General features: G+C 41.9%; 1 protein-coding gene across 7 annotated transcripts in view; it reads right to left on the reverse strand.

The window, feature by feature from the left end:
- Positions 1-13,843, reverse strand: part of ATXN1 (ataxin 1) — a 377,565-nt gene that overhangs the window by 283,325 nt on the left and 80,397 nt on the right. The window contains exon 4 of one of the 7 annotated variants that reach the window (XM_068397237.1): positions 4,194-4,277. The exons of 5 other annotated variants lie outside the window; for them this stretch is intronic. The gene's annotated coding sequence lies outside the window, so the exon portion shown is untranslated. Of the gene's footprint in view, positions 1-4,193; positions 4,278-13,843 lie in introns of those variants that run through there. One more of the 7 variants, XM_068397240.1, reaches the window with a different exon arrangement.

The raw sequence follows: 13,843 nt of genomic DNA on the forward strand, positions 1-13,843 counted from the left end.
TTTATAAACAGGCCAACTAAAACCTCACACATAAAATAATCCACAACCAAAAATACAACTCTCGGACTACTGCTGCTTTTCTGCCTCACCCCTGTTTGCCCAACTCTTTCCCAACCTAGTGCCCTGGCCCTTCTTGTCTCACCTGCTGAAAGTATCCCACAATGGAGACTGAATTTGCTCAGCCCAGGGAAAAGTCACCAGGACTGAGTCTGGAAATCAGGGCTCCCTGGTCCCACCACATGCTGCTGCCTGGCTGACCCTAACCCCCTCCAACATGAAGGAGCTACACAACACTGGGAAGATGCTGTTTGGCCATCTTTTCCTAGCACAACAGAGCCAGTTTCTTAGCTAGGGTCCTGAAACAGCCCTCAAAGATGAAATAAAAAGTAATACTGTTCAGGGTTCCCATGTGGCTGATTTTCCAATTCTCCTACTTTCCTCCCCCTTTCTTCATTCTCCAAGGATTTAAATGACTGAAAGATTAAAAACAACAGAAGTTAGTAATCATCCTATCACGCCTTAAAGACAACAGAACACAGTCAATGAGTGTTGATGGTTTGAATACCTCAGTAGGCTGAAATATATTCAGAGAGCATTTCAGTGTATTTAGGTAAATGGGGAAAATGGTTAAAAAAAAAACAAGAAAAAAAATCCCAAAAAGCAAGTCTGATCTTGGATAATTAACAGCAGAAACAGGGCTAAATTGAAATAAATTATTCAGTGCAAGTACTCCAGACAGCTCTTAAGAATAACACATGGATCCGTGGCACTCTTTAGGGGACTTTGTGCCTATAAACTAATTAATAGATCTGACTTCTCCATATGCAGTTTTTCCATCTGTAACAGATAAAGTATGCATAGGTTTCTTCGTGTAACAGGAAAAATTAAAACTAAAGTTATTTTTGTAAGTTGTAGAATATTCTCTAACTTATTCAGAACGCGAATGTGTGAAATACCATGACAGAATGGAAATTGATTTTGTAAAATGTGAGAGTGAACGACTGCACTCTGAAACATGTGGTGCAAAGTCAGAGACACGGCGCTCTGCTTCCTTCCCCTCCAAGCACCGCCCAGGCATGTCACAACCCAAACAGCAGAGCATAGCCAAAAGGGCAGCTAATAACCCGCTCCTCGCTACGGCGAGCAAGCAAGAAGGCCACGTCAAAAGTGTTTTCATTCTAAAGCTGAAAGGCTGCATGTTCCTGCCACCCCGCTACATTGTACAGCAAGGCTTTGCTCAATCCTTTGCAAGCACTACTCATAAACCACTTCGAAGCTATACCTGCCATTTTATTGCCTGATCTCCCATGTTGGGGAAGTGCTTGGGCATGTGCTTTAACCAACACAGGATCTTCCAGCCACTGCTTGGGGCAGCCACCGTGTGTAGGAAGGTGTTGCACAGCTTACTCGGCCAAGCAGAGCTGGCATGCACGAGCTCGTCCAGCTTTTTCAACTGGTTAGAAATCTATCTCCAGCCATTTCATCCAGCCCAGGATTTGAACACTGCTAGGACACAGCTGAGAAATAGTTCACTTCTATTTTTACAGACAATACCTCACATTTTACAGGATTAACCTTGACACTTAGATTTCAGAGGTAGCTTCCAAAGTTTTAGCCAAAATAATGTACCTCTGTCAGGGTCACCCATATACATTAACCAAATCCCATCTGTGAGGACCAACAGTCTCCCATGCTTCCGTCCCCCTGCCTGGATACCTGGTCAGTGTGGGAAGTTGCCATTCACACAGATGTTAGCATATTTATTTAATTTGTAAAGGTTAGTTATTTTTAAAAGTTACTTAACGTGGAGCAGAATGCGACATAGTCTTACATTTCAATGTTCAAAAAGCAAGAAATTTTGTACAACCAAGTCACCGTCAACATTCACAAAAACCCCAAACCTATTCAGAGGCTCAGAAATGTGCAGGCAGTTCTTTTACCTGACATCTTTTCTCCCAAAATGGTTCATGACTCCTGTCAACAACTTGTCCAACAGCAGTGCCATGCCCTGCCAGTATCTGTGCCAAGAATTAACACCTCTTGGCCGTCTCCTCTCTCCTTATCTCACATCCATTTCTAGCCCACAACTCATCATCCAGCAGCACAAACATCTGGTCATCTCCACTGGAAACTGCTTCTTATCCAGCTTAATCATCACAACCCAATGTCCGGCAATGTTCCTGCCCTAGTCTCTAAATGCAACATTTCCTTGAGTGTGTTAACATCAGATCTCATTGTTGACTTTAAGGAGAGCATCGAGAAGAGTTTTCTTCACTTCATCTTCTGTTGCTAAATACAGACAACAAGCCCTGACATCTATCCTTTAATTAGCATGAATAATGGCAAAGTTTGGGAGATAACCTGGAGTTTCATCCAATTTTAAGTTAGGCCTAACCCCAAACTAAATACTCCTAAACATTTTTGGAGGCTGTACTCAGATGCGGGGGTTTGGTCTCACTTCCTCTGTAAACTGATTCTGCACACAACTGCTAAGATATTTTCTTCTTTTTATCCCAGCATTTTTTCATCAGACTTCACTCCTTATTACAGAGCACTCTTCCCAGAATTGCCTTGTTGTCTCATTATGGGTTAGTCAGAAATACAACACTGAAGTGTGAATACTTAAAAAACCAACCATACAATTCTAGATTATTCTTTTGTTTGTGATGGGGTTTGGTTGGGTGTTTGGGTTTTTTTGCAAATGTACATGCCTTTTTAACATAGTTGGAATTCATTTGCTCCTGCCCTTTCTTTGTAGTTATGTGCAACTTCCTTTTGTCATTCCCAACACACTTTTCACTTTAAAAAACTAAGAAAATAGTATCACATGTAAGAGATTCAAATCTGTGCTAAAAAAGAGCACATATGGGCCCCCCAGTTCAAGAAAGACAAGGAACTACTGGAGAGACTCCAGCAGAGGGCTACAAAGATGATCAGAAGACTGGAGCATCTCTCTTATGAGGAATGGCTGAGAGATCTGGGTCTCTTTAGCCTGGAGAAGACTGAGAGGGGATTTTATCAATACTTACAAATACCTTAGGGGCAGGTGTCAAGAGGATGAGGCCAGACTCTTCTCAGTGGTGCCCAGTGACAGCATAAGGTGCAACAAACTGAAACGTGGGAAGTTCCATCTGAATATGAGGAGGAACTTCTTCACTTTGAGGGGGACAGAGCACTGGAACAGGCTGCCCAGGGAGGTTGTGGAGTCTCTTTCTCTGGAGATATTAAAAACCTGCCTGGACACGACCCTGTGCAACGTGCTCTAGGGGAACCTGCGTTGGCAGGGGGTTGGACTAGATCGTCTCCAGAGGTCCCTTCCAACCCCAACCATTCTGTGATTCTGTGAAAAAAGCTATAAGAGCATTTCAAAAAGAAAAGAGTACAAGGTAGCAGAAGAACCTATTGCCTTTACCATCAGTCCCCAACCATCCAACTGGATGCTACATATGCAGAACTGGCATGGTCTTTCACAGGGCCCTCCTTTTTCACACTGACTGTGTTAAAAAAAAAAATCATTTGGCAATTAGAAAATCCTTCCACCATTTCATTTACCCTTCTGCTTAAGGAAACAAAAGGTTCCCTGGCAGTCTCTCTGATCTGTGTTTAGTATGCCAGTTAAAGAATAAAATACAACAGTGGAATGATAACGGTGTGTGTGACTGCTCCTCCAGGTGCCAGTGCTCCCATGGATGAGGTGAAGGCAAATAGAGGTGAGCAGCAATCCCATTTTCTCAGCAGTTGTCCTGTGTAGGCTGCTCTTATCATGCAGTCACCGTGCAACAAGGCAAATGCTGTTCAACAAAACAACCAGCTTTCTCCAGCACCACAGGGATATCTCATCTCCATTACAGCTGTGCAGTTAATAGACACCTGCTTTGATATCACATACTTTGTTATTTGTAAACATGCAGTCACATTGGTCAGAATCTACGTGAACACAGCCCAAGAGCCTCTTTCCAGCCTCAGCAGCTACTCACTGGCCACACTAGGGGTAATAAAAAAAAAAAAAAAAAAAAAAAAGACAGACAAGCTGCTCTCTGCGGGCTCAGCTTGTTTCCTATACAGTAGTTCCATAGAGGTGAATCTTCCCCTAACCTGGTTGGCTGACACAAATTGTACAGGGAACAACAGGAGGCTTGTCAGCACTGCTCCAGCATACAAATGAACATAACAGAAAGTAGCATTAAACTCACCTAAAGATAAAATTATGATCTTCAGTCATTGAGAAAGATGATAACTTAACCACAGGATGTATCGCAATTAGCTTCCTCAGCAGCCTACAGAAGCAATATATACAAATTACAAGATAATCTTCCGCAATTTGAAACCATTTAGGATCTTTAGCATCATATACTCGGATCAATTTAAATCTTAAAGTTGCTATCATCTTTCCTTCTTACTCAGAGATAAACATCTTCTCATTTTCTAGTGGAACACAGCAGACATGTTTTTTATCTGGTCTTACTCTATCATTTCTTTCTTTTAAGTTAGATGGTTGAACTGTAACGAACTCCACAGGACTGTGGTTGCAAAGCTCAAGCAGCGCTGGCCACCGGAATATCTGCATTAGATTGCCCCCAGTGGCAAGGAACTGTAAAAGACTTTTGCAAACAGAGAGAAATGAACATTTCCAATTAAGAAACAGGTCTGCTGGTGGCGAGAAAAAAAAATAATGCTGCATGTAGAAATCTTTAAGCTTTCATCCATTTCTAGGAAACTGGAATGGGAGGAGGAGCATCCCTCCTACCCCTGAAGACATCTGCACTGTGGGGATGTAGGGAAACTACTGCAGTACAAGCAAGGTTCTGGCAAATTAAAGCTTGTCAGAATCACAGCAAACTTCCCGTTGATCTGGGTCCACTTATAGATTCATTACAACGCTGTGCTTCTTTCTGATGTTCCCCTTAGGACGTATAATACTTAAAAACTAGCTCAAGTGCTTGAGAGGCTTGATTCTCTGCACAGTCCAGGAGCAGACAAGATACTTATTTCCATGGCCTTCTCCTTCCTTCTCCTGCCCTGTTTTCAACTTAGCATCTGACAAAACTGGAAAAACCCTGGGACGTAAAAATTCCCTTAACTGTGAGTAAGCCTTCATTATTATGTCTTTCTTTATAAAATGGCTTGTTTGATTAACGCCTGTTTGCATGGAAAATTCTCTCCTCTCCTTCGCTCACTCCTGCAATTGCTTTGCCTTTTAGTATCTGCTTTGACAAGTAGAAAAAGCTGGATGCTAAGTTAAATAATGGCCCCTTTCTGAGATATGTGGAACTTCTGTTGTTCATTTCCATGGCGCCAAGATGTGACCCTTATTCTTAACAGCTAGAGCCTCCAACAGTGGCCTACCGCACCATTTTAAGTCTCTGGAGCGAATGACCGAATCCAAAGTTGCTATTTAAAATACCAGTGATTTTTCAAAAGCCTGTTTAATTCAGTAGGCTTTATCCAATCCCCTCAGCCTTGTTCAGATGAATCCAGTAAGCTTTGTTCCCTCATGCTCCCTTGCCTTCTAAGTGGCAGCACTTTTAACTTTGCACAGAGTAAGAATTTACCCCAAACCAAGTTTAAAAAATAAAAATCCTTCCCTATTGAAATCTGAGGCTGATACTTGCACATGTGATGATTGTAGAGTGAATCTTTGCTATAGAAAGATGGCTATTTAAAATCTAAACAGGAGACTAACACTTTTTAACAAGTTAGTCTTACTTGAGTTTATGGAAACCAGTAACAGACCTGCAAAACATTTATGTACTTGGCAATTACAGGTAGCTGTCTGGACTCACAGCCAATGGAATTAAACATTTGAGAGATTGTGATTCATGATATAATCTGGTTATGAAGCTAATTACACCTTTTGTCATTGTCAACAATGTGTGATTATAGAGACAAAAATCTTGGTTCTGCTAGTCGAATTCCATGGGAGGGTCTAGACAGAGGAAAAGCAAGAAAAGAAAATCAAAACAACCTTCTCATTTAAGAAAAGACTACCCAAGTCTAGAAAAAGAAGGAAAAATAAAAGAAAAAAGAAAATCACACCCAACAAGAACACTGAATTTTCCTTAAAATGCTAAAGGAGATGATACATGGTTAAAAAAGGTATACAAGGCTATTTTCAATGCATCTCTAAGTAAACATGTAAAGGCAAATTTGAAACTTCCAGAAAATTAGAATGGAAAAAAAATTATGAAAGAAAATCTTGAACATCACACAGTTCCAGCTTTGCAAGTAAGGCAACACATTCCAGTACATCATGCAGGTGCCAAGGCTTCTCTCAGACAAAAGCACATCTTTTTTGAGAATCAGAAGTCCTCTTTAGAAGCAAGGACTGGATTCATTACCCCTTGTGATCTGCAGTCTCCTAGTTCCATACGTACAGCTAATATAGAACTGAAATTGTAAGCCTTTCATGTTTTTCCATGGTATTGCTTAGTCAGTATGCTCATCCCTCAGTTGCTGATTTTAAACAACTTCTCATTGCAATGAAGATTAAGTTAATTTCTTGAGTTATATCATAAAATCCTGCATGCTTAGAAAGCCATGGCTTTTTTTACAATGAAATTTTTTTCAAAATCTCAATTATTATAGGACATACTTCCCAAACAGTAATTGAATTTTAGGTATTTTTTCTGATGACAATAAACTTCAAAGTTTAAGGAGTCTGTTTCCTGTGAAACTGAAATTTTGAACAAGTCCAAATTTTCTTACGAACATAAGTTACCACAGTCATGGGAAAATTTCAGTGACTTTACTGAAAAGGAAATTTTGATTGCATCTGCCGAGAAAAATAGAGAGTCAGAAGTAGTGAACAAAAAACAAGTAAAATTTATAACCCCAAAAAATCTGAGAATTTTCATAGAGAGGGTAAAGGCTCATGATTTTTGAGCTTTTGATTGGCAAACTGCTACAAAATGAAGGACAAAGAAGTGTCGACAGACAGATATTCTTTCATGGTTTTAGAAGTAATATTCTACACTGGTCCCAAAGACCCTGCAGGTCATGCCACAAAGCTTACCTATTTGCCCTGACTCGTAGGCATTTAAGGGTCTCTGGCAAGAAGTAAGGATAGTGGCACGGCTTGCTTTTACCTTTGGTTGAGTATTGTATGGTTTTATACAGAGCAGTAGTTCTTCCTATTTTCATCATTTCTTTAATTTACCTACAAGACGCCTGGACCCTCAGCTTCACCTCCATGCACTCTGTAAGTGAAAAAGCCACTTTGATTTCTCTTGGTATAATTTTCCGTATCGCCAATAATTTCTTCTAGCCCACTGCAGATGGATAGTAGAAGCAGGAAGAAGTAAGGAGCCTAGACTACTCTGTTCTCAATAATGGCATTTCCGCAATGTTTTATATTGATACTGCTGTTAAAATTTGGTTTCCAAAGCCACAGGTGAACCTAGTAGCTACAAAGACGACTATGAAAATAGCACTTAGAAATGGTATCCATCTCTTCTGAACAGAAACCAGTCAGCCCAAAAACACTGTACTTGAACTTTTGAATTTAAAATGTAACTTTACTCAGCCTCCCAGGAAGCATAATTGAATTTGGGATTCACAAAACAAAAGGGAAAAAACACTACGTTAATGTTCTAAACTTTGTCAATGTTTTAAGTCTGGAAAGTGCTACTCTTTTAAGCAAGACTAGTAGTTTTGGAAGCAATATAGGTAGACTGTACTTAAACTAAATTTCGGTATCATTCATATTCTGTTCATTCAGAAATCCAATGTAAATTTTAGAAACTTAGGGAGCAGAGAGCAGAAATGCGCTGAAGTATGCTTATGATGATCAGGTTTTGGAAGAGTGAAGTTTATTGCACACACACATTAGCCACTGACATTCATACACTCATGACAGCAAAGCCTGATTGGTTAGTGCTGGGAGCAAACTTCTGATGAGTATTTAAAGTGTGATACAATATAATTCAATGGGTTTTTTTCTAGGAATAATCTTATATCCTAACCATAGAAATGTGAGCTGCCCACAGCCAGACATGCATACAGCCCCGAAAATGCCATTCCCTTTCATGGTTGTAAGCCAAAACAACAAATCATTTCAGTAAAATAATTTTCTGTTTTCTGCTTGTTCCTACAAATAAAGGCAGGCATAGGCCTATCCCATTTTGAAATAACAAAAAAAATCATTTGGGGATTTAACAATAATTTAATTTGTATTAACCATGGCACAACATAAACATTTTCCTCAAAGCTGAAGCACAAACAGCTTACGCACATTTTCCATGTGTGGCTTTTTTGTGTCTGTGAGCTGCTGAGACTGTTTTCATTAAAACAAAGGAAAAAAAAACACTTCCCGTATGAATCAGAGTTTCGTATTTAAACTGCAGGATTCCTCAGTTAATGGTTTACTTGTTGATTGAATTAATATGGATGTTCAGCAAAGGTAGACCTACTAGAAAAACGGAGAAAGAGGGACAGGGAATATGATTACAGAACAGAAACGAGGAAAAGTGAGAATAATGCCAGAGCAAACAGATATGACTTGAGAACTTGTACTCCCCCCCGCCATCATTTCCATCAATATTAATTTGTGACATGCTTCCATGTCCTGTGAAGTAAAGACAAGCTTTGAGATAGGACTGTGAGAACAACCTTGCTTAGAACTAATGTCAGAAAAAGATAAAAGACAAAGAACATGAACTTCAGCTGTGGTGGGCTGGTCTGGGCATTGTCAGCGTACCTCGTCCAAAAATCTGCCTTAGTGAAGCCGGGTGTCCTCGCACTTTACACTGCAGCTTTTTTGTCAGTGAGCTACATGGTGGGCACCCTCTTGGAAAGATGGCCGGACAGGTGGGAAACTGGGTGGTAAGGCTGGTGCCGCAGGACAAGCCACTTGCTGTAGCTGGGTCACCAGGACCGAGAGAGTTCCCCATCAGGTGACACTGATAGATCTGTGGGACCCTTGAGAAAGACAGCAGGAGGGTTCAAACAGCAGATCTGGCACCTGGACCATGGATTTAGTATCCCTATGTATAAAGCTGAAGGGCTGAATAGCAGCTCTAGACTCTATCCCATCCCAAAGCTGTAACGAGCTCCACATGGCAGGACCTCATTTGTAGGCATCCAAGCCCTGCTGGACACCCAGGAGGTTAAGGCACTTTTGAAAAAGAGACCATGGTCTCTCAGTTATTTAGGATTTTTTAGTAGGTAATCTTTTTCTTTGCCTTAGGTGTGGGCTTGGTACAATTGTTTCCTCTGAATGCTTCTCCCATTGCAATAGAAATCACCCTACTGACTCAAGTTTAATAGGATTTGAACTCACTGCTGTTTTCTGCCCAGAAAGCAGAATCTTTTCGTTTTCTGTGCACAGGAACAGAGATGTTAAAATTAGCCACAAGCAGTATATTGTTCCCTGAATACAAGAGAAAGGTACTGCAATTCACTGCACAAAGGAAATTAGTTAAAACCATTGAATCCACAAGTAACAGACTAAAACCAAGAGTTCTCTGGTTTGCCAAGACAACCGCCATGCATACAAATAGCAAAACATGTACTTTTGGGTTTTGTTTGATCCATCGAGAGCCACTGCAGGGTCACGGCGGATAGCACTGTTACTTACTTCAGCATCTTATAACCAGTGCTGAGATGCTTTTTAAGCTGTGGGGCACAGAGCACACAGAGACCCAGATCACTTTTTCTGTGCCTCTTATTGCTTCTGATGGTAGCACAACCATTTCTGCTGTTAGTACCTCAGTTAATACCTATAACATTTTTGAGGCCAGTGGAGGAGCTGAGGGTTTTCCACCCGCCCAGATTTTACCTTGTTTCCTACAGTGTGGCAGGCTCTAGCAATTGTAAAATGACAAGCAGGTAGAGAAGAAAACAGAGCTCTTACTCTGCTGGATTCTGTTCAAACTAATGATGAGACACAGCTGCAGAATCAGGCCCTACTGCACACCAAATAGGTTGTTTCTGCTTCCCATTCCTAGGCCAGCAGCGGGGCCTGAGTGAGCACCCAAGTGTCTTACCATGCTGGGGACTGGGGACAGACTCCATGAAACTGGGGGTGTGTGGCAGGGAGGCTGTCTCCTATTTCTGTGTGCTGATTCAACTCACTAACCTGGCAGAAAAAACAAGCCCAGCTAAAAAGAAGAGGTTGGAAAGGTGGTGAGGGCTGGAGCTCACAGAAAGGAAGCACAGTGCAGCCAGGGTGGGGGCGATGGAAAGCAGCAGGGGTAAGGCAGGGAGTGAGGACTTCCCGGTGTAGATAGCATGCTGTTAACGTCAGCTCTGACGTTTACAAAACTGTAGCACTGCTGTGTGCAAAGTCCTAGGTTTTCTCTCTCTCAAACAGAAAGCAGCACATATTTTGAAAATGCAAAATTATTTAGAACCATGAGCAGAAGCAGAACTCATCTGGACCAATAAGTGTTTTTTGTCTTCCTTGCAGAGAAATAGCTCCATGAGCAGCAGATCCCATGAGCACCTGCATCTCAGGGTTTCCTTCCACCATAGACACTCTGGCGTGTGATAGGCACTGAGTTCTGGATCCTGCAAGCCTGCAAACCTTCTCCCTGCCTTCTTGCTTCTCCACAGCCACCTGCTTTCGAGAACTTCACAGACACTTAATACATCCCAGGCCACTGTCAAATTTGGTTGAAACAGACCATGAGTTCATAAAAGATTGATTACATCATGTAGAAGGACAGATTAATATAGTCTGGCCTAACACATAATGACTTTTTTCATCAGGAAGCATGCCTAAGAAAAAGAGATAAGACACGTTCCTGCTCCCTTAACAACAACTTACAGGTCAACTTTTGCTCCTGGTTATAGAGCTATAAGCCCAGAATTACTCTGATTCACCAGCTGACTTCAGTGGAGGGTAACACGAAGCACCTAAGTGGGCTGACATATACACACCACCTAACTACTGCAGTTCTCTATCTAGCAGGTAATGGTGCACGTTTATGAGAACTTATGGGAGCAGTACATATTAAATCTTTGAACAACTCCTCACTTGTGTTTGGCAAATTAAAACATCTGAAATAGCAGGTTAGAATTCAGAGTACTGTATGGCATATTTTATTTTTCCCTTTTTAGTAGCACAGAAGAAATAAGAATATTTAAACACATTCTGGAAAAACCTGTACTCTGTTGCCTGAGGTACAGTATTTTTACAGGACATTGTTAATCCAACAAATATCACAAAATAAACAAAGCAAAATGAGCTTCCTTTGTTACTGACTACCGCTACACTATAATAAAAGAATTATAAATCTGGGTTCATTTTTTCCTATCGTTGTTTATGCCTGCTTTTGTATTCTATTGGATTAGAACAGATTAATTTGGTTTAGTTTTCTTTCTAGCCACTTTTCATGTCTTGGCTCAGTAACAAGGCTCCATTTTTTAAAAAAGAACAAAGTCTCAACATCTTCCATAAATTTTCCATTCATGCTACAGTTGCTTAAAGAGAAAAATCTTAACAACTTTAATATTTGGACTTAGACTAGCTGGCAAAGCAAATTTCTCGGTGACAACACTTCTTCAGATAGTTGTCTTCAGCCCATTTTTTAACACTTTATACCACTTCATTGCTTCAAGCCCCAGATCATTTATTCTAGCTAGCTAGCTGAATTCTTGCTCCTATCCCATCACTGACTGCTCTGACAGGAAAACCTCTGCTATTGTCAATGGAAGAACAAGATGTGATTTTGTGTTTAAAAGAAGCCTTACAGGCCTACCCTCACCCATCAGACTGCATCTCCACTTGCCCCAAAAGCCACCTTGCTGGTCAGGGCAGCATTGACATCTCCCATGGAAAGCAGGGAAGCCAGCCCCAGACACGCAGCCTCTCCTAACTTTGAGCTGGAGGAACGTCATGCTGTCGCCACCCTGGCAGGTACCCTCTGCGAGGCAGGGCTCAGCTGCTGGGGCAAACCAGCACCCTCTCCTTCTCTGACCCAAGGGTTCCTACAAAAACAATTTCCCCCCACATAAGCCTGCCCACCTTCTGTCCTTAACCAGGTGGATTGCTGCCCTTCCATTTAACCAGCTGGAAGCCAGCAGGTAAGTCACAGGAGGTAGTTAAGCCCTACTCCCTCAAAGGCGTCCCAGCTTGTGTGGTCCCAGTCCTAGGCTGGGCTGTACTGGGCATGGTGAGGCAAGCAGAAGGAGGAAAATGGCTGAAATTCTGGGCCTAAGGAAAACAGGGATCAGTTCCCCTCCATGTAGTCTCAGGCAATCCATCTGCCCTACATCCCCAGCTGCAGACTAGAGAAAACACAACTGCTTTTATCTGCTGTTTTAATCACAAACTCTTTCAACGGTCAGCGTGTGTTTGCGCAAGACCTGGCGCAATGGGGCCACGCTATTGTTTGGAGTCTCCCAGTCCTATCCTCACACAGACAACAACAACAATTAGAAACAAAGGTATTCTTATTCTGGGTCGCTTTAAAACCTACTGCACTGAATGCAAGTGCTCTCTCCTCAGCTTCATTTTCTGCAGCATACACAGCAGTACGCTTTTACCCATTGTAATTGACATTTGCACTAGCCCAGTTCCAATGAAAATCAATCTGATTCCTTCCCAATAACAACAGAGAGTGATCCTGGATGAGAGATTTTAGCTGCTAACTTAATTGATCATACTGATAGAGATTTTGGGAAATACTATTATAGCACAGCAACACAAATCAAATCAGACAAGCAGACTCAGGGAAAGGTGAGTGGCTTTCCCAGAAATGTAGTTTCACAATATTCAAGGGTTGTGAATGTTATTTTGACAGAGGGCAAGGAAAGAAAATTGTACAAATGATACAATAAGTTTAGAAAACACAACAGCCAGGTCTTGTTGCCATTCCTCAAACTCATTACCTCCTTTCCTTGTGAAAAGCAACACCGAAAACTCCTCACGTGCTAGGGCAGTAATGGCAGCAATTCCCTGGCATTTTGTTCATGGATCACTGTCAACTTTCTGAACGTACTCTGGGCTACCACACTGTCTTGTAGCACTAACCTTCTAAGGCAGCGTGGCTTTGCAGGCTGCTAGTGATCTGTGGAGCGTAGCTGAGAATCACTGCTCTTGATAATGAGGCTTCAACAAATCTCAAGTGGACTAACTACAGAGCTGCCTACATCCAAGGACAAGTTGTTCTGCTGGCTACAATTTTGTATTTGATTTCTAAAGCTGGGGCAAGTGGAACGGTGACGAATCCAGTACCTCTTCACTTAGAGGTCACTTACTTAAATATCAAGCCTAACTTCTGCTGTAACTCCCGGGATTTGCCTCGTTGGTTCAATCCGGAGTGCCCTGCTTTAGCAGCAGCAGCCTCGAGGAAAGCGTCGAGCCTTATCCTAAGCCTTCTCCTGGAGTCAGATTGCACAGTAACAAGGAATTCCTGGCACTGTGGTACAGTAAACAGCTCTCCCATGTCCAGGATATAACACCAGAACAGATGATAATAAATAAGACACTTCAACAGGGCTGTGAAAAATGATCCGTGACATATCTGTAGTGAAGCAAATGTCATCTCAGAAGAGGCTTGTCTGGATGCCTACAGGAGAGCACACCAACCGTCTGGCTCAAATTCGCAGCCCACTACTAGCACGGTGCTGTGAGCATATTGGTGACTGACTAATTCTGCACAGCGGTTCGCTACTTACTGAGCGCTCTTTCGAGCTATTAGCATCACAGCGTATCAAACGGTCTGTCACAAACCTGTTTATCACCCCTTTCCCGAATTCAGGGAGGTATCCAGCAGCAACTATTCAGTACAGATACATGCACATGTAAAGTGTTAGCTCTCTGGTAGGCTGGACCACTGCATCTAATTCGGGGCAGAATTACAGCCCTCGTGTATTTTGAGATCAGTACAGTCATGCGGAA

Source organism: Nyctibius grandis, chromosome 3 (genome assembly GCF_013368605.1).
Source record: "Nyctibius grandis isolate bNycGra1 chromosome 3, bNycGra1.pri, whole genome shotgun sequence".
NCBI lineage: Eukaryota > Metazoa > Chordata > Aves > Nyctibiiformes > Nyctibiidae > Nyctibius > Nyctibius grandis.